The sequence below is a fragment of the Agelaius tricolor genome, unplaced genomic scaffold (genome assembly GCF_023055355.1).
Source record: "Agelaius tricolor isolate 1412-34295 unplaced genomic scaffold, bAgeTri1.0.p SCAF_16, whole genome shotgun sequence".
Taxonomy (NCBI): domain Eukaryota; kingdom Metazoa; phylum Chordata; class Aves; order Passeriformes; family Icteridae; genus Agelaius; species Agelaius tricolor.
Genome location: NW_027269276.1, coordinates 16,420,576 through 16,438,661, shown reverse-complemented (window position 1 = coordinate 16,438,661; position 18,086 = coordinate 16,420,576). Strand labels below are relative to the sequence as shown.

Below are 18,086 nucleotides of genomic sequence, written 5' to 3'. Positions count from 1 at the left end.
CATGGTACTTTCCAGCAGGATTTTCCCTTGTCCATGGCATGGTGCTTTCAGCAGGATTTGCCCAGATTTGCCCTTGTCCATGGCATGGTGCTTTCAGCAGGATTTGCCCAGATTTGCCCTTGTCCATGGCATGAAGCTTTCAGCAGGATTTGCCCAGATTTGCCCTTATCCATGGCATGGTGCTTTCCAGCAGGCTCACAGCAGCCTCTGCTCTCAGGAACTTCATTCTGTAGGAGCAGATTCCACGAGGAGAATGCACACATTCAATCTGCCACCTTCTCCTCAATTCAATAAGATTTCCTGATAACCTCTGTGGTACATCCAGGAGTGGTTTTTCCTGTGGGAGGGAATATTTGAGGCTGGCAGCCACAGTTTTAATGTTGGAATTGTTTGGATATGGGCCTGCACTTGAAACAGAAAATCCACTGCCATTTCACAGCATTATTTGCTGAATGGAAACCAGGGAATTGACATCACCTATTCAAGAGCAAGAAAAATGGCATTAACAGCAGGGTGTAATTTTTTTATAGTCCCAAGCCTTCCTTTGTTTGCAATTTTAGCTTAATATACTCATGATACCTTGAAACAGGGATATGCATTGAGATGGGGGTTTGAAATTGCTTTTGTGGTTGTTTCTGGCTTATATAAATGTATACATTCTCTAAAGATCAAAAGTGACTGGAAAAGAGGATTTGGAAGAGATTATTCATCAAAATGGTATTTTTTTGGAATACATTTGGGGGAGGGGGCAGGAAGAGAAATTTCAAGCTTGGTGTCTCAGACTTTGCTTTTGTTCAGCTTTCTTGGACAAAGAATGTCTCATTTTAACCAAACTTCTAATAAGCCACTGAATATATGCTAACAAAAGTAATGTCAAGTGTTTCAATAAAAATCTCTCCTGCTAGTTGATCACAGAAGCACAAACTCTGTGGTTATTCCATTAATTCCCCTGAGAGATTCCAGGGTGCTTTTTCAAGAGCAGATCTACTTTTTTATATTATTCATTGAAATATATGGATTTAGTTAAATATTTTCAGGTCTGTGTTTTTAATTTTTTATTTGCATATAAAATTTATAAAGTTAGATTATGATAATGCTGTTTCCAGTGTTTCTGAAAATACTTTTAAAGTCTGCCTTGCATGATCTGTCAAATCAAATTATTAAATTTGCATCTTTTTTTCTAGAGCCTGTGCAATTAAAAGCACTTAAATTATGTTTTATCATAAAGTTCAAGGGAGAAGATAAGCCAATTTGTTCATAGCAGTTTTGAAATCCTGCTTAATACTTTTATTTTAAAATGTTCTATTAGGATTGAAAGGAAAGTGTGGGAAGAAAATGGCAAATCCCAGTGTAGAAGCTGTAGAAGTCTTGTCAGAGTGCTTGAGAAGCTTTAAATGGTCTTGTTTAGTTAAACAAGGAATTAGGAATTTGCTTAGGGAAGACGTGGGCTGGAGGTTGTATAAAACAGAATCAGAGAGGTCAGGGGAGATGACAGCAGGGCTGGGATGTGGTGGAGAGTTAAAGGATTGAGGTTCTTGTGCAAACATGGAAAAAGTTATTTCCAGCATTGCTGGGACTCTGGGAGACTTGAAATAGTTCAGTTCATGTCACAGATTCCTCAAATTTACACGTGTACAAGCAGTGTTTGGTGGCAGGTGAATGTTGTCTGTAGTTATTTGTTACCTTTTAAACAGCAACAACATAAGAAAAAAGAAAATGTATCAATCTAAACAGGAAAGTAGGAGTGGTGTTCCTCGAGTATTTTGTGTTCATTCTTGAAGTGAATTTGCTTTATTAAGAATGTTTTATGAGAAGATTTGGAGAAATCTGGGAGAGAATTCTCTGTTAATCCCCAAAAGTGAAGGTTGTGCCATTCTTCTGCAGAAACAATTCGGAGTAGAAAAATGCCCAAAGCAATGAAAGGCCCAGGATTTGTGCCATTTCTCAGCCCTGCCCTGCCCTGTGCTGCAGCAGGAGCTGTCCCATTGGATGGACAGCTTGGTGACAGCAGGGATATCTGCCCACAGAAGGGAACAAGGATCTTTAGGAGGGTTGCAGGGAAAGATGGAAGCTTAAGGAGCACTATGCACCAGCTAATGAAAGGGATTGCAAAGATGTTGTATTCCAAAGCTTGTAATACTTGTATCATGTTTAAAGAAAATAATTCAAACCCTACAACTTCACCAACATTCCTCCTTCCCTTTGCACTCCCCTCACTTATCTTTTGCCAAGAGCTGCTGTAAGGAAATACTTCTCTGCATTTCTCTTGTTCTGTCTGTAATAATGGTGAGCCTGAAACCCTTTCTGCAGTGGCAACTTGCAGTACTTCAGTAAATTGTGGCTTTTGGCAGATAAATAGAGTTGGTAAAATTTTTTTTATCCCCAAAACCCTCATTTATCTTCCCATTAAAAAATATATATACATACATACATATATATATATATATATATATATATTCCATCTTCCATTCTTCCTCTTCAGTCTGTAAAGAACAGCATATGATGTGGTTTCTGTGTTGATTTTCTTGATGATTTTTAGCCTGTCAAAGACCTTCTGTCTCAACAACTTGGAAACAAAGATTTTTTGAATAGATGAGAAAGTGCAGCTGCCAGATGAACCGACACAAGGAACTGGAAGGGGAGGATCTTGCAGATGGTTCTAATAAAACTGGGCAAACAGCAAATGGGGGCGGGGGGAGAGTGGGTTGAAATGCAAATTGCAATCCCAGTGCAAGTTTTGGGGTTAGTGAAAGAAAGTTGCATAAGCAGCCATTTGAGGCTTTGGCACTGGGGGCAGTTTATTGTTGCTCTCAGTTTTCCCTGTTGCCACGCTGCTGCCAGCTTCTCCTTCTCCCTGTGTCCGTGCTGCCACCTGAGCTGGGCTGGCTGTGCCAAGAGCCCTCCTCTGGAAAGCCCCATTCAGCTATTCAGAGGGCTTTTAGGAACATGAAATACCAATAACCATTCAGCTATTCACAGGGCTTTTAGGAACATGAAATACCAACAACAGGCTAGGTTTTCAGGAGCTGCTGAGAGAGGAAATTGTGCTTGTTGGAGCACAGAGCAGTAAAAATGGAGCAGAGGCTTGTGTTGCTTCATTGTTCCTGCCTCTGCTATCCCAGAGCCAAAATTGCATTTTGGCCAAGCCTTGATAAACCCTGTGTTTGAAGTTTGTACTACATGATTCATTCATAAGGATGGAGGGTGACTCCATCCTTAGTAGTTGTAATTTCTGTCTTTTCTGCTAATTTTCTTCTCCTATTCAATGGTATTGGGTCTCCAATATTAGGCCAACAATTAATGAATAAAATTGCAGTAGGAGACATGCAGATGAGGGCCTGGATAGCCTCTGGTGGTCTCAAATTCAATCACTACTTCTTGACATGATAATTTGGGGTTCTTTGGTGGTTCTTCGGGCCAGAAAATCTTACTGACACCTCATTTCCAAAGCCAAAACAACTAAGTCTTTCTTTTTTTTTCTTCCTCTTGCTAATCTTTCCCTTCTTGAATGAAAGGAAGAGTGTTTGAGAGCACACAGGCTTTCAGCTCACACAGCAGCCCTTGGGGATGTGTCTTCATCTTGCTGTGTCAAAAGCTTTTCAAATCAGTAGTTCGGGAGCAGCAAATCCTTCCAACGCATGAGTAACAGATACTTGTTTTATTTAAGAGTCCTTAAGCATGAGCAAGTCATTAAGTACTTCCTTTCTCCCCATGAATCAGTTCTATTTTAAACAGTCATCATGTATTTAATATTTTTTTAAAGTATCAGAAGTTCTGACTTTTAAACTTTTCTGGAGTCTCTCGTGTACCTCTGTGAATTTGTATTAAAAACAAATCTGTCAGGAGCTGCACATTCCCTGCACTGATGCATTCCCTTTCCCTTTCTCCTCCAAGAGTGGAAATGTTGTGTGTGCAGCATTTCTTTGCCCAAGGAGACGATTTGGAAGTGAAGCAATTATTGCTCTGAAAGCAGAGCCCATCTCTCCTGGTCAATGGCTGTGTAATGCCACCTCAAATGCCACCACCTGAGTGGCCTCAGGAGCTCAGCAATGTCCCCCTGGGGGCTGGGAGTTCCTGGGGGCAGAGTTTGCTGTGCCAGGGGGTCCCTGCAGCCTCCTGGGCAAAGCTGCCCTGCTCAGGGTGTGTGTGGGATTCCACTGAGGGGATCTCATGGTTTAATGGAATGCTTTGCTCGTGGATATTGACCCTGTGATGTTGTCATGCTTCTCTGATTCAGTCCATTTGGAAAGAATCTGTTTCCCCTCTCTTTACTGTATCATGCAAAAAGGATAACAAACATAAATATTTATAGTTGGGTATTTTTGCAGGGGTTTGTGTCCAAGATACAACATGCTGAGACATTAAACAGCATAAGTGTTGCCAGAATCCTACCAGCCTGGCAAATCTGACAGCCAGCTGAAGGCCAGGGTAAGCTTTTATGATAAAATCAGGCCATGTACTGAATGCTAAAGCATCACCACTTGTTCACAGCTCAGGAAGAATTCACTTGCAACCATCATGAATAGGAAAAACCTTTCCCAAATGAATGGTGTGTGAGGTGTGTGCAGGGATGGTGTGTGCAGGAATGCTTTGTGAGGTGTGTGCAGGGATGGTCTGTGATTCATTTGTTGAGCATTCCTGCCCTTTGTGCTGCAGGGACAGCAGAGGGGACCGAGTCACATGGCAGCTCTTCACACGGGGCTTCTCCTGCCCCAGCCTCCAGGGAAAGCCAAGGGAGATGCAGGGGGACTCATCTGCAGCATCATTCACTCCACCCATGTGAATTGCCTCTTTGGAGCAGCTGCTGAAAAGAATTAATTGCACATCATCTTTATTAATTAACTTCAAATGTTTTAAATCAATCTGTAGTACTGGGCATGGGAACAGAAGTGAATATGGAGTGGCTTGAGTCATTTCTTTTTGAGTGCTAGATTGTGTTTTTCAAGTCCCTGTGCTGCTTACGAGTGCAATGACAGCTGTATCTGTGATCTCTGTGCCACCTGTTGCCTTAGCCACCATTTAATGTGCACTATGCTGGTGTTGGAGATAAAATGTTTTCTGTGGCACCTATAAAATACCTCAGTGATCCTCACAAGCCACAGGAACAGCAGATTTATATCCAGCTGTGGCAGTGAGTCTCTGCTATCTCCAGCTGTGCAGCTCCACAAGTGAAGGCAAAGGGCAGGGACAGCCCTTTGTACTGCTGGGCAAAGCCTGCAGAATTTTAGGACAGAAGTACAAACACCTGCATGCAGCTAAAATTTGAAAATGCGTGTAACTGTTGATATTTTATTATATAGCTACAGCTGTGGCAATGTTTCCTGGCTTGGAGCTCCCTATAGAGATGTGCCAGGGGTGCCCACAACTTGGGAGCAGGTTCTGCAGGCTGGTGGGCACTAAAGGAGGAGAAATCCATCCCCCCTCCTTCCCCAGCCAGCTCCTTGAACTGCAGCATCCTGCCTGAATCCACAAAGTTCCCAGTCTCTTGTTCTTCTTGCCAACAAAACAACATTTTGGAAGGGGTTAAAACTTTACACAAACAATGTTTCCTTATGCTGAGGCTTTAAGTAAGCTTTCATTGTGGCCATTCCATGCCACTAAGTGTTGGCTGATTTCTTCAGGGCTCTTTTCTCTATTTCAAAACACTTGATAATATGCAAAGAAAAAGTTTGCTGCTGTGTGAGGATCTCAGAACTATGAAGGATTGTGGTGTTCCCTTAACATTCCTTCTGGAGGCTTTGCAGGGCTCAGTTCTCATCCCTGTTCTTCTCCTGCATCCTATTTCTGCCTAATCCCATCTGCACAAAAGTAAATTGGTTGGTAACACTTGGTAAATTGGTTAGGAGAAGATTCAATCTTCTCCATCTAGAGGAAGCTTTTTCCTCATCTCTAATATCTCTATTTAGATAATGAGCCACAAGTTGAAGTCTGATTTAGTGGTGATTCCCTTACCTGCCTTCAATGCCAGGATGTTCACCCTTCTCATTAAGTCCATTGTCAAGCACATAATGTGTGTTTTCTCTTTGGATAATTCTTATTCATCTCACTTGTTGCTGCTCATCTGCAGAGCTATTTCAGAATCTTCCTTTCAAGTGTCCTAAAAAGTCCTTTTGTGGTGATAATCGTTGTCAAGGAGTTCTGGTTGTGCTGCTCAGTCTGTGCCCTCACCAGGCTGTGTTTGCTTTGCACAGAAGTTGAAGTGCTTTGCTCCTTGTTATTTGTGGCTTCCCTTACACAAATTATTTGTGTTTGCTTTCTTTCTGCCAACTTTGTCACCCACAAACGTGTTCACACTTGAAGTCACAAGAAGCAGAATACCAGAGGAGGGGAAAAAACCAACCCCACAAACAAAACCCCAGGAGAACTGGACAGAGCTGTTTCCTTGAATAACTCCAAAGAGCTCTGCTCCTTTTCCCAGGAAAAGTCCTTCATTCTTCCAGTGGGTTCTAGAGGCTGTTCCTCAGCCTGTGCCTCCAGTCTGTGTTCCTTGCAGAGCTGCAGCCTGGCTCTTGGGCAGATAAAGGTAAAGGAAGGCTGCAGCACTGTGCTCCTGGGGAGTGGGAAAGAAATGGGAACCTTAAGGACAAAAGTCTGGGGTGCCAGCTATGCAGCCAGTGTTCTGAAAAGAATTCAAATGTGTTTTTTGTAAAAAAAAAAATGCTTTCACAGCATTGAAGAGATCAGGAGGTCACTCAAAGAAAATTTACAATAAATCAGATTTGAAGTTTGTTTGAAATAATCTTCTTGTCTGTCTTTCACAGAAAATGTTGCTGCCCTGACCAGCAGTAATGAAGAGAAGGGGGTGAAGTGAATTTGTCTGGACAAGTGGGAAGTTTGAAATTTTCAGCAGGATTTATTAGCAGTGGCTGCAGGAGGTTTTGCCAAGCCAGCCATTGACATGAGAATGGATTCAGTGCCTCAGACTTAAGTGGTAACTCATTTTTCTGCCATCTTCTGATTTCCAATACAGTACAGCAGGGTAATTTATATTATAGATGATACTGTTTTACTACTACCAGAGTTTAAATAGAGAACCTTACAAGAGGTAAACAGGATTTTGTCAGCTTCTTTCATTAGCAAAAAGTTGAAATTTTAGTATCTGGTGCTTTATTCAGTAGTTGAAATTTCTTCCTGTGGTTTCATCCCATGTGATCATCTTTGAAAAACAAAAAGAGTTTTATCCATTGCTTACTGTCTTCCTACCCAATGTCCAGCAAAATGCAGTTTGGAACAGGGTGTAGACGTAGCTCTGTCCCTGTTTTTTGTTATATTTCAAGTCCTTTGTGTGACTCCTGAAACCTGTCAAAAGATACACTAATTTGGCACACTAGGAAGTTTTCTTTTTTCTCCTGACATTCAATATTTCCTCAAAAATCTTTTTCCATTTTCTTCTTTTCTTTGCTCTTATTATTTACTTATCTTTTTCTTTGCTATTCATAGGTGGGTATTAAACATCTGAATATTTCTATGCCTGTTCTCCTGAGGTCAGTCAGAAATACAAAACTGTGCTACTTTTTAAAGTTAAATTGGGAGCAGAAAGACCCCCCCCAGCTCTGTCTTGCTGCCCATTTTGGGCTCTGTGCCTTTGTAACAGTGTAGAACTGGCCACTAATAACAGAAGCTTTTAAAAGGGTGGAGGGGAATTACCATATCTTTAATACCACACCAAGATGATGTTTCCATGTCTTTTGAGGCAAAAGAGTGAAAGGAGGTGTTTGTGCTCTCCTCAAGGCCTCACTAAACCCCAGCTCAGGAGAATCTGCCTTAGTTTGAAAACTGTGATGTAACTGCATATATCAAAAATGACATCTCACCACATTCCTTTCATTTGTCATGAACAAAACAAAGGAAATCTGTTATGTGCTGTGGTTTTGTTGGAAATGCTTATCTCTTACTCTACCCTCTTTTATTTAGAGGGAGAGTGAACAGATCTGACAGTAGTTTTATGTGACTGATGGTAGAAAAATTAGACCAGCATTTCTGAATCTCACAAATATAGCTGTTCTTATTTACCAGTCCAGGTGAGGTATTCACTCCACCCCTGTATCATAGGCTGTGTTAGAACTTCAATGGGAGAGCAGCCGGTGCCCCAGAAGGATTCTGTGAGGTTAAGGGTGGGATTTCAGAAAATGGTCAGCATTAAGGTAGCAATTCTGTCTGAAATCCACACTGCTGCTGTGTCTGTTGTGAGAGCACAGTCACAGCAGCACTTAGGAGCCTTCCAGCCAAGAGCTTAGAGCTCAGCCAGTGCACCAGGTGCTCAGGAGGCTGCCAGGTTCCTCCCTCACCGAGTTCCCCTCTTTAGGAGTTGTCTGGTTTGTTGCCAGAGTTGTTTCTATACTGTGTCAGTGTCCTCTGCTGCATTGGCAGGAAGGGAGGGCTTGCAGATTCCATCTGTCTGCAGTGGTGACAAATGAAGCTCAAAAAGAACTTAAAAGAAAAAATGTTTTTCTTCTTTCAAGTTTTCAGATTTACTGTGCTCTCCTTAGTGCTTTTTCTCTGTTGCTCCCTGTAGCCCAGCAGTGTTTTCTCTTTGAAGGTGTGCACAGATCCTCAGATCTGATTCACTCATGTGTCTAATGAGAACAAGAAAAAGACAGTTCCAGCTCTCATGTCTGTTTTGCAAAAGTTTTGGAGCTGGAGCACCTCACTGGGATGTTTGGTTTCTGTAGGGCACTTCAGAGCCACAAATATGAGCAGCACAAGGTACAAAGCAGCCCTAGTCACAAACTCTTGCCCATTCTTACAAAAGAAAATGCACCACCCTGGCTTGTCTGTGTGCAGGCAGTCAGGAGGGGATACAAACACGTTCTAGCCACCATCATTAGAGAAAACATTCCTAGGAAACTGGAAGGTGATGTTTTTTCTGCTCCCTTGTACATCCCTGCCTGGCAGAGCAACTTCTTTGTGCATTCAGCCTTTGACAAAACAGCACTAACTGTAAATCTGCTGGGGACAAGGACTTCAGCTGAGCAATAATTGTTTCTGCATTCAAATTACTATTATTTAGCTGATAAAAGTGACAATCAGAGGCCCAGAAACAGGGAGAACAATGCTAGGGGATAGATTCCTCTGCTGGCACAGGAAGATGTTCATCAGCTGAACACCAAGGGGTTTTTGCAGTTGAGGGAAGAGCTGGGTGGGATGAGGCCTGGCAAGAGCCAGGGATTGCTGCAGGGCAGATAGATCTGCATCTCCCTCCTGCATCTCCTTCCTGCTGGAGATGCTCTGGAGTGGCCTAGGTGGGAACTGATGGAGTGCACAAATTCTTTCTGTCTCTGAGAGCAGCTGGAGGATGTTGCCTGGGAGGTGCTCTTGGCTCAGGGATTTTACATGGGAGGGTTTTCTCTCAGCTTGAGAACACATTTTTTCCGCTTGACTCACTGACTGAAATCTGAATGAGTGATAAAATTTCTAAAAGTAATGTTGAATTGGTTGGAAAAATAAAAACTGCATTTATCATCAGGAAGGAAGGACAAAGTAAGGGGAAAGATTCAATGAAGAGGAAGTCACCACCTTGCCAGGAACAATGGGAGGCTGTGGGCAGCTCACACACCTCAGCCTGCCTGGCTCTGCAGCCACACTGAGGATTCTTCTGAGGCCCTGTCAGGCTCCTGTCCCACACACAGGACCCACACACATTCTGTGGGAGGCTTTCATTGAGAAGGCTGCACCAGGAACGTGTTTGCAGAGGTTCCCTCACTGTACAGAGCTCGAGCCCATGAAAGGAGGCTGCCCACTGACTCCTGCAGAAGCCATTCCCTGCCAGGAACAACACCAGCCTTTGTTGCTTCTCTTTGGCTTGGCACAAAGAGCAAGGAAGGAGCAGAAAATGCTGGCACTGAAGAGGAGCCATGTGAGCTGCAGATAAAGTGAGGTATCTGCAGGGACAGGCAGGGGCTACTGGCTTAGATGGATTTTTAGGATAATAACCATAATAACATTCTTTTAATGATCTTACATTTCTATAGTGCATTTCCTGTGTGCATTCCTGAACAGTTTTCCAGACTCCAAGTGCTGTATCATTTCTGTGTGCTTGCACTTTGGAGAAGCTCTGGGCACAGAGCTGGGTGTGCTCCCTGCAGAACAGGCCAGCTGCTTCCCTCTCAGGGTAAAACAGGCAACACACTGGGGAACATTTGAACTGCAATTACACATTCACAAAAGAAGGATGCAAAATTGAGGATATTGATCTCAAAATCAGAAGCTGAAGATACTGAAGGCAGGATCTGTTGGAGTTGGGGGTTAAGGAAAAATGACTTTTTTTCTTCCCGAGACCTGGCTTGTTCATTTGTCAAGTTCAACCAAGCTTTTCCAGCTGAGGTTTTAATGGCTGAAGGCTGATTCCAAATGGAAACATTGACAGACTAAGCAACAATAACTTAATAATACTTTTTCCATGTCCCTATATGCACTTCTTTCCAGAGGGCAGTTCAGATTTTTCACGCTTGCAGTGTCTCTGTTTTCACTTGGACTTATCTCTGAAATGTGCCCATCACAGGTGTGTTAAAAATTCTGTCTTTGTCAGTTTAGCTGATAGAAGGCAGCTGAGGCTGTGTTTGCTTGGATTCATGCTGGTGTGATGGCTGGAAATTTCAAATAAACAGGACAAAATGGAAGAATTATCTTGTAATTGTGTGGGGCTCCTGGTCTTCATTTTGGCCATGCCCCTGTAAGTTCCATCCAAGCAGATCTGCTGCTGGGGATCTTGTAGCTCCTTTGAGATGGGATGGCAGATTGCTTATTGCAGGAGGAGGGAATTTTCAGTGGCTGGGACATGAGAGGCCTTGCTTATGGTGAGGTCTCTTTTCATTTGCTCAATATTTGTAACAAATTCACTTTCCCTGAATTTCCATCATGTGAAACTTGTGTCTTTTACTCTGTCATTTCTTTTATCAGCTGCTCAGTTGGTGATAATTGCATTGTGTTTTTCATATTGGTTTCTTTCATTTTTCTCTAGTCTGTTATTATGTGATGTGGCCTTGGCAAGAAACACATTCCCATTCTTCCAAACAAAAATAAACGATCCCAAACCAAAAAAAGAAACCTACATACAGTTCAGACCCTGCTAATTAAGAAAACTATGAACTTCTAGGTGAAAAAGATAATTATCACATTTGAACCTGCTGCAGGCAATAATCATTTCCATGGAATGCAGGTAGTGCCACTGTGCCAAGGTTCTGGGCAGTGCTGGATGTCCCTGGGTACTACAGCAGGCACCTCATCCAGGGAGCTGCTGCAGCAGCACTTCCAATGCCCCCTTTAACACAAAATAATTGGAGTTTTGGAGGCTTCTCAGATTCCAAAGGTTTCTTCACTTTATCCAGAATGCAGCTTTTCCTCTCAAACATCCATTTCCCTGGAGCTGGACTAGATGACCTCCAGCCACCCCATCAGCCCTGATGATCCTGTGATTCCTTAACCCTCCCCAGGATAAGTCTGAAAATGCACTCAGAACCAGCTGCTGATGATGCACAGTCTTTGTTCCTTTGCTCTTCCAAAGAGGAGTTCTTTCAGCCCAATCATCTCTATCTTAAATATGAACATTAGCATATCTATATTTTAAGCAGGAATACTTCACAGGCAAATAGGCAGGGCTTTAAAGAGACTTCAAAATATTTCCAAAAATACCTGCCTTGCTTTCTTTTTCAGCCTTGTCTTATGTATCATTCTCTATATGAGTTAACCTACTTTTTTTTGCTAAGCTTTTATTTTTGTTCTGTTGCTTTCCATTTCTGGTGATATAAATTCTGTGTATTCTCTTGGGGAGAACTGCAGGTTACACTTTAACTTGCACTGTGGTGGCAGTGCTTTGTGATTTACATTACAGTGGCATTCCAAAGATATTTCACAAAATTCAGACTTTCCCTGCTGAAGGAGTATGGTAGGCCATGTGCAAACATAACTGGGATTGTTTATTTTCCCATTACTAGATAAGAAGGTGCAAGGACAAATAAAATACAAAATGAAAAGAATCCCTATTCCGGATTCTTTGGATTCCTGCCTCCCCAGCCCGAAGTTTGGAGAGCACTGCAGGCTGCTGAGGTGCCATTATCTGCTGCACAGCCCTGCCCAAGCTCTAACAATTCCTAAATAGTTCTGTTCCTATTTTACTGTGGCTTTGCTGTGCTGCATTGCTGTTCTTATGAACATCTTTGCCAGGTTAAAATACTTCAGATTCTTCATGGTGATTTCTTGAATTAGTAACTAGGAATAAAAGTGCCACTTGATAAGCAGTAGTGACACCTTGTTTTCTCCTATCAGTGCAGCTGTAAACCAGTCAGAGGGGACTGAATCTGTCCAAAAATCCCTGTTTCCAGGGAAAGCACTGCTGAAAGTGGAACTGAGACAGACAACTTTCTCTTGTTGGGACTGACTTCCTCTTTCAGTTTTTTTGCTGACAGCACAGTTCAGGTACCTCGCAATCTAAACATGTATTGTTCCATGCAGGAGGAGAAGTGCATCAGCAGTTCTGACTTACAGACATTTCAGACTTCTTGAGCACTATCTCTGCTGTCCCCTCCTGTAATTGTTTCAGATATATGCACAGTCAAATCAGGATATTTGGTTTTCAGCATAGAACTGTTTGCTTTCAACATTCATATAAAGCTTACTGAGGAGGATACACACACACACACCAATTTAAAGATGCCATACTCTGAGAAATAAACAGGTATTACTCCAGTAATGCCCACTGGAGCAATCCGGGGTGTATTTTATTACATCACTGTTGTGATTTCAGTGTATTTAACTTTAGGGCTTTAAGTGAGTGAATTTACAGGTATTAAATGGATCAAAATTTATGAGTTTGCCTTGTTAATGTAAAAGACATTTTTTCTGCAGCTAAAGAAAGATGGCACCAAGCTCATTGAAGGAAAAATAGTCCTTGCCTGACTATGACTCTGTGCTACTGATTTTCAAGAGTTTAGCTGATAATATCCATTAAGCTTGATGCTGGTGATGGATACAAAAATTAACCTTGAATATCTGGTAGTGACATACTTGAGTCTTGCATCAGTCAGTATTCAGTTAATTATCTAAGTATCAGTGCAAAGAGAGCAGGCTCCAGCTGGCTGTAATTAGGGCTGGATTGTTCCATGCCTTCAAGACAATTTTTACATTCATGGGATCTGCAGCTTTCTGTTGTCCTCATTTCCTGCAACATAAAAGCACTTGTGTGTCAAAGAATGAAAGGGGGCAGAGAGTGAGAGAGGCTGTGCAGATAAATCTCATTAACATCCCTGACAGTTTGGCTGAGAAATAGGCATTGCAAGATCTAAATAATTTTTTTTTAAAAAATAAAGCTGGAGAACAACCCCCAGGAGCCATAGACAGAAAGTGTTATTTCACTTGCCCGGAAGACAAGGTGGATCTTTAGAAAGCACAGGGGGTTTTATAAAAGCTGAAATCTGCTCTGTAAATTTTGGTCTTAATGAGAGACCAGCAGGCTGTGCAGGAGGAAAGTTGGATGGCAGCTGAGGAGTGTGTGACAGACAGTGGGTGAGATGCCCTGGGATGCAGCACTGCCAGTGCCAGAGGTGCCAGCCCCTTGGTGCAGTGCAGGCTCTGGGCTCTGCCCTTGTGCTGCTGAGTTCCCAGCTCTGCAGTGTGCACTGGCTCCCAGGGATGCCCTGGCGTGGGGAGACACTCCTCAGCTCCCTTCAGCTCTCAGGGCATCATCACCTGTGTAGCCTCTATTTCAGCTCATGAGCAACACTGGCAAGTTTTCAAATTATTCCTCTATTTAGGAAAAACAGCCTTCTGTGTAGTTTGCATGTAAAATTGCATGTTGGTATTTCAGTGGGATCCAGTGGGGAAAGTTTGTGCCAGCAACTGGGCAGGGGGGAAAGGGGCAGTCAATGTGAGCCCAAGGACTTCAGGACAGGATCTGTTCAGGCCATGATGCTGCACAAAACCTGCTGAAACCTCCCCTGGCACTTCTGGGGAGCAGAGGGAGGCAGAGGCCCAACAGCCTCCCATGTTGGTGCTCACTGCTGATGTCCTGCCCTCCGTGACAGAAATCCACCCTCCCTCCTCAACCTCAGTGGAGCTGCTGCAGTTTGAAAGCTGGGGCTGTCCACAGGTGTCATGGAGGTGAGCATGGCCATCTCATTTTAGCTTATGGAAGGTAACAAAACCAGTAGTTGATAGGGAAAGGTGTACAAGTTAAATTCCTTCTTTATTGGATGCAGATTAAATACTGTCCCAAGCAGTTGCATGTGTGTTTCTGTTCAGGTTGGCTCTATGCAGGCATCCCCAGCAGTGCTGTGCAGGTACCTGAGCTGCATTTAGCAAATGCTTTTGCCACGTGGTCATAGAACTGCAATACTGAGCTGTGTCTGGGCCATCATCCTGCAGTGCCCTGGCACTGGCTGAACACAGACAATCTGTGTGTCACAGCACTTCACTGGGCAAGGCTGAAGTGTGCAATATACACCCAAGAAAATAATTTTATTTTGTGTGCTGAAAAACACTTTGTACATTTTCTTTTGTGCACTTGATTATTGATAGAGAATTAATGTTTTGCTACTTGGACAAGAATGCTTTACTTACTGACCTTCTGTGAAAGTTTCTATTCTCTGAGTATAGAATTTAGAATCACAGATTCTGCTGATTGACTGAAACAAAGCCTCTCAATCCTCAGTATCTCACTAATTTCCTTGAAACGTTGCTGTGACAGCTGTGCAAAAGCAGCTGGACAGATAAGAAAGTGATACCCAGTGTGTAAGGACAGCCCTGCCTCACTCAGCCACACTGCAGAGCCATGGTTTGATGTCAGTGATTCAGCCTAGGGATGAGCTGTGAGCAAGGGCACTTGGTGGGCTGCTCTCCCCCATTACAGAATCAGAGAATTGTTAAGGTTCAAACTAAAGCTCCCCTGCACTCTGTTCTTCCTTGTTGTGAGGGGCCCCCATGTGAGCCCAGGGTGTGAGGAGTGGCCTCAGCAGTGCCCAGCACAGGGGGATGGATGGTCACTGCCCTGCTCCTATTGCCACAGCGCTGCTGGTACTGCCCAGGGGCCATTGGCCTTGTTGCACAGCTGGGCACATCTGGGTTCATGTTCAGCTGTGCCCAGGTCCTTCCTGCTGGGGAGCTTTGCAGTCCCTCTGCCCCAGCCTGTAGCACTGCAGGGAGTTGTGAGCCAGGAACAGGACCCAGCTCTTCACCCTGCTGAACCTCATAGAGTTGGCCTTGGCCCGTGGATCTGGCCTGTCCTGGTCCCTCTGCAGAGCCCTCCAGCAGATGAACATCCCCACCCCACTCAGTGCTGTCTGCCACCTGGCTGAGGGTGCCCCAATCCCCCCAGGCCAGCCCTCCTCCTTCCCTTTAGCCTGGGTTAGCACTTGGTGGCCAAAGGACAGGGAGGCACGGGGGAAGTGCCTAAGTCCTTTCCTCCCCACAGAAACTCCCTTTCCTCAGTTTGATTTCCAGCAGGGGACACAGAGCCACAGGCTCCATTTTGCATGTCCATATTTCAGTGGTTTCCAGAAAATCTAAAGATGTATTTTCCAGGAAATTAAGAGAATTCAGTTATGATGGCAAAATGTTAAAGGTACAAGTTGCAGCAAAATTCAGGAGTTCTTGAGAAGCTCCTCCACTCTGATTTGAGGTTCATGAGGTGATTCATCCCAGAGACCCTGCCTTCCCAACTGCCTCAGCTCATGCAGAAGTTTAAGCCTGTGTCTATGTTGCAACTTCAGCATAAGGGATAATGGTTCCTAATTGTTGAGTAGCACATTGAGTGCAGTAAGTGCTGACCTCTCTCTGCAGCACTGTGCCACAGAAGGAATGGCTTTCGTGTTGAAACCCAATTGGAGTAGCTGTAATGCTTCATGCATCATTTTAATGGCACTCTCAAAAAGCCTGGTATCTCGCTATGTCATTATCTCAGACTCTGCAGTTGTTGTTTCTTATTTAAATGTCCTATCTCACTTGAGATTTAATGTAATTAGAACCAGCCTGTGGAAAAATCTTTTTCTATTATGTCTTAGCTATTGTTCCAGTCAAGATGGTAAAGCAAATCAAACAGGATATAATGAAAATGATAAAACCATTTGCAAGAGGCAGTTTTCCTGAGGGAAGCAAAAGGCAGCACCACTTTTCATTTTGCTTTGTAATTCTAAACATGGCATGGGCCTGGAGTGACTCCACAGAGACCTGTCCAATACACCTGAGAGCCCAGACAGGTACAGCTGGCAGGAATCTGCCTTGGCTGATCCAGCAGGGAACCAGAGCACCACAGCAATAAGCTTCTTCCACTGCTACTGCTGCTGTCCCAGCCTGTTCAGCCAGCACTGGCTCTCCTTGCCAGCCAGGGTGTGTGTGAAGGAGCTGGGCCTGCAGTAATAAACATCTGAGATTGTTATTTTTTCCTCAAGCTGCAGCATCCTGGCTGGGGAGGGTCATCCAGACTGTGGGGTCTGCAAAGGCACTGGTACCCACAGCTTCAGTGGAACACAGGTCTGCAGCAGGAACTGCTGTGTCTCCTGTGGAAGGAGAGGAAAAAGTGGCCAAGGCTTTCTTGGTCTGGCTTGGAGGCCACATCACAGCAAGGCAGGAGCCCTGACTGCTGTCTCTGCTGGGTGATTTCTGAGCAGTTCAGGTGTTACTGTTCCACATCTCTTGGCTTTTCTATTAGGTTTATCATTTGACATCAAAGCTGTTTTACAATGTATTTTCTCTTTTGTGCACCAGCCACTTGTGAGCAGGCTTTTGTATTGTCAGACGTGTTACAGAAATCCATATTCATTCCCAGCAGTATTGATAAATTCAGCTCTGGGAGGCTCTGATGCAGGGCTGTGTGCCAAGGCCAGAGCTGGACAGGCAGTGCCTGCACGGAGGCTGCCAGGGCTCTCAGCCCTGCTGGGTCAGAGGGGATGTGTGGGATTCACATTCTCTGAACCTGAGAGAAGCAGACAAGAGAATGATCAAAACAATTCTTATCTCATTGGCTGCTCCTGTGTTGTGCCAGAGTAGAAAGCAATATGGAGATTGTTTACCCACAGTGATGGTGATTTGTTTCCTTGGCCTGTCAGTCAGCAGTCACAAGATTCTGTGCAGTTGAGTTGACTTGGGTGCTTGTGCAGATTCAGTTTAGATGTAGTGTAATATAGTATAGAATAATATAGCATAATAAAGTAATTAATTAGCCTTCTGCTATCCATGGAGTGCTCCTTGTCTTTCTCCCCCTTCATTGGGGTTGCCTTGTTTCCCATAGGGATGGATCCAGTGCCCATGGCACAAAGTCTCTGCTCCAGGCAGTGCTGCTGCTCTTACCTGGGACCATGGGCTTTGGAGTGCAGAGTGCAGCCAGCTCAGTCTGTCTTCACACAAATGTCAGAAGCAACAGATCAGGCTTGTTTTTCAAAAGCCATTGATGTAAAAATTCAAACAATCAAAAAAATCATTAGGTTAATACCTGTAAACTATTGCATAACTTCTGGTGTAATGAAAAAAGAAAATCTATCTGAAAAAATTCTCTTTTTTTGTAGGTTTCTGGGTTTGGTGCTGACTAATTTATAGATCACCTGTGCACAAGTTTGCCTCTTCTGTTACCTTGATCTCTTTGGAATTCAAGAAACAGTAGTTTCTTCTTCTCCCCTTCTCCCTGCTCCTTTCTTGTAAAGAAATGATTAAATACTCAGAGTACAAATGCTGCACATGAATATTTATAAGAACTTTTATAACATTTAGCAAGGCAATGCTTCATGGCTGTCTCTTTCTGAATGCACATAAGAAAGTGCCATAATTTCTTCGAAGCTGCACTGAGTCCTTATTTGCTACTGGGTTGGCAGGAGCTGGAGGCTCCTCAGGGCTGCAGTCACTGATGATGACAAAACACAGAAACCATTGGGGTGTTTCCTACTTTTCTGTTAAAGCACTTGGCTTGTGTTTAATATCTCATAAGAACACATTTTTCATGCATCATTTACATTTAAGTTGTAGAAAATTGCTAGGTAGAAATCTTGTAACTGGCATTGGATAAATACCTGATTCCTGTGTTGATCCTTTGGTCTGGGAAGAAACAGAGTTAAATGTCTTCTGCTTGGAATACTGACACTGTGGGACAATTGAGTAGCCCTGGA

General features: G+C 43.6%; 1 protein-coding gene across 6 annotated transcripts in view; it reads left to right on the top strand.

Annotated features, from left to right (window-relative positions):
• Positions 1–18,086, top strand: part of PEAK1 (pseudopodium enriched atypical kinase 1) — a 111,697-nt gene that overhangs the window by 41,146 nt on the left and 52,465 nt on the right. For 4 of the 6 annotated variants that reach the window (XM_071441789.1, XM_071441788.1, XM_071441793.1 and 1 more), the window contains exon 2: positions 6,762–6,931. The exons of the other annotated variants lie outside the window; for them this stretch is intronic. The gene's annotated coding sequence lies outside the window, so the exon portion shown is untranslated. The remainder of the gene's footprint in view (positions 1–6,761; positions 6,932–18,086) is intronic. 6 annotated transcript variants of the gene reach the window in all.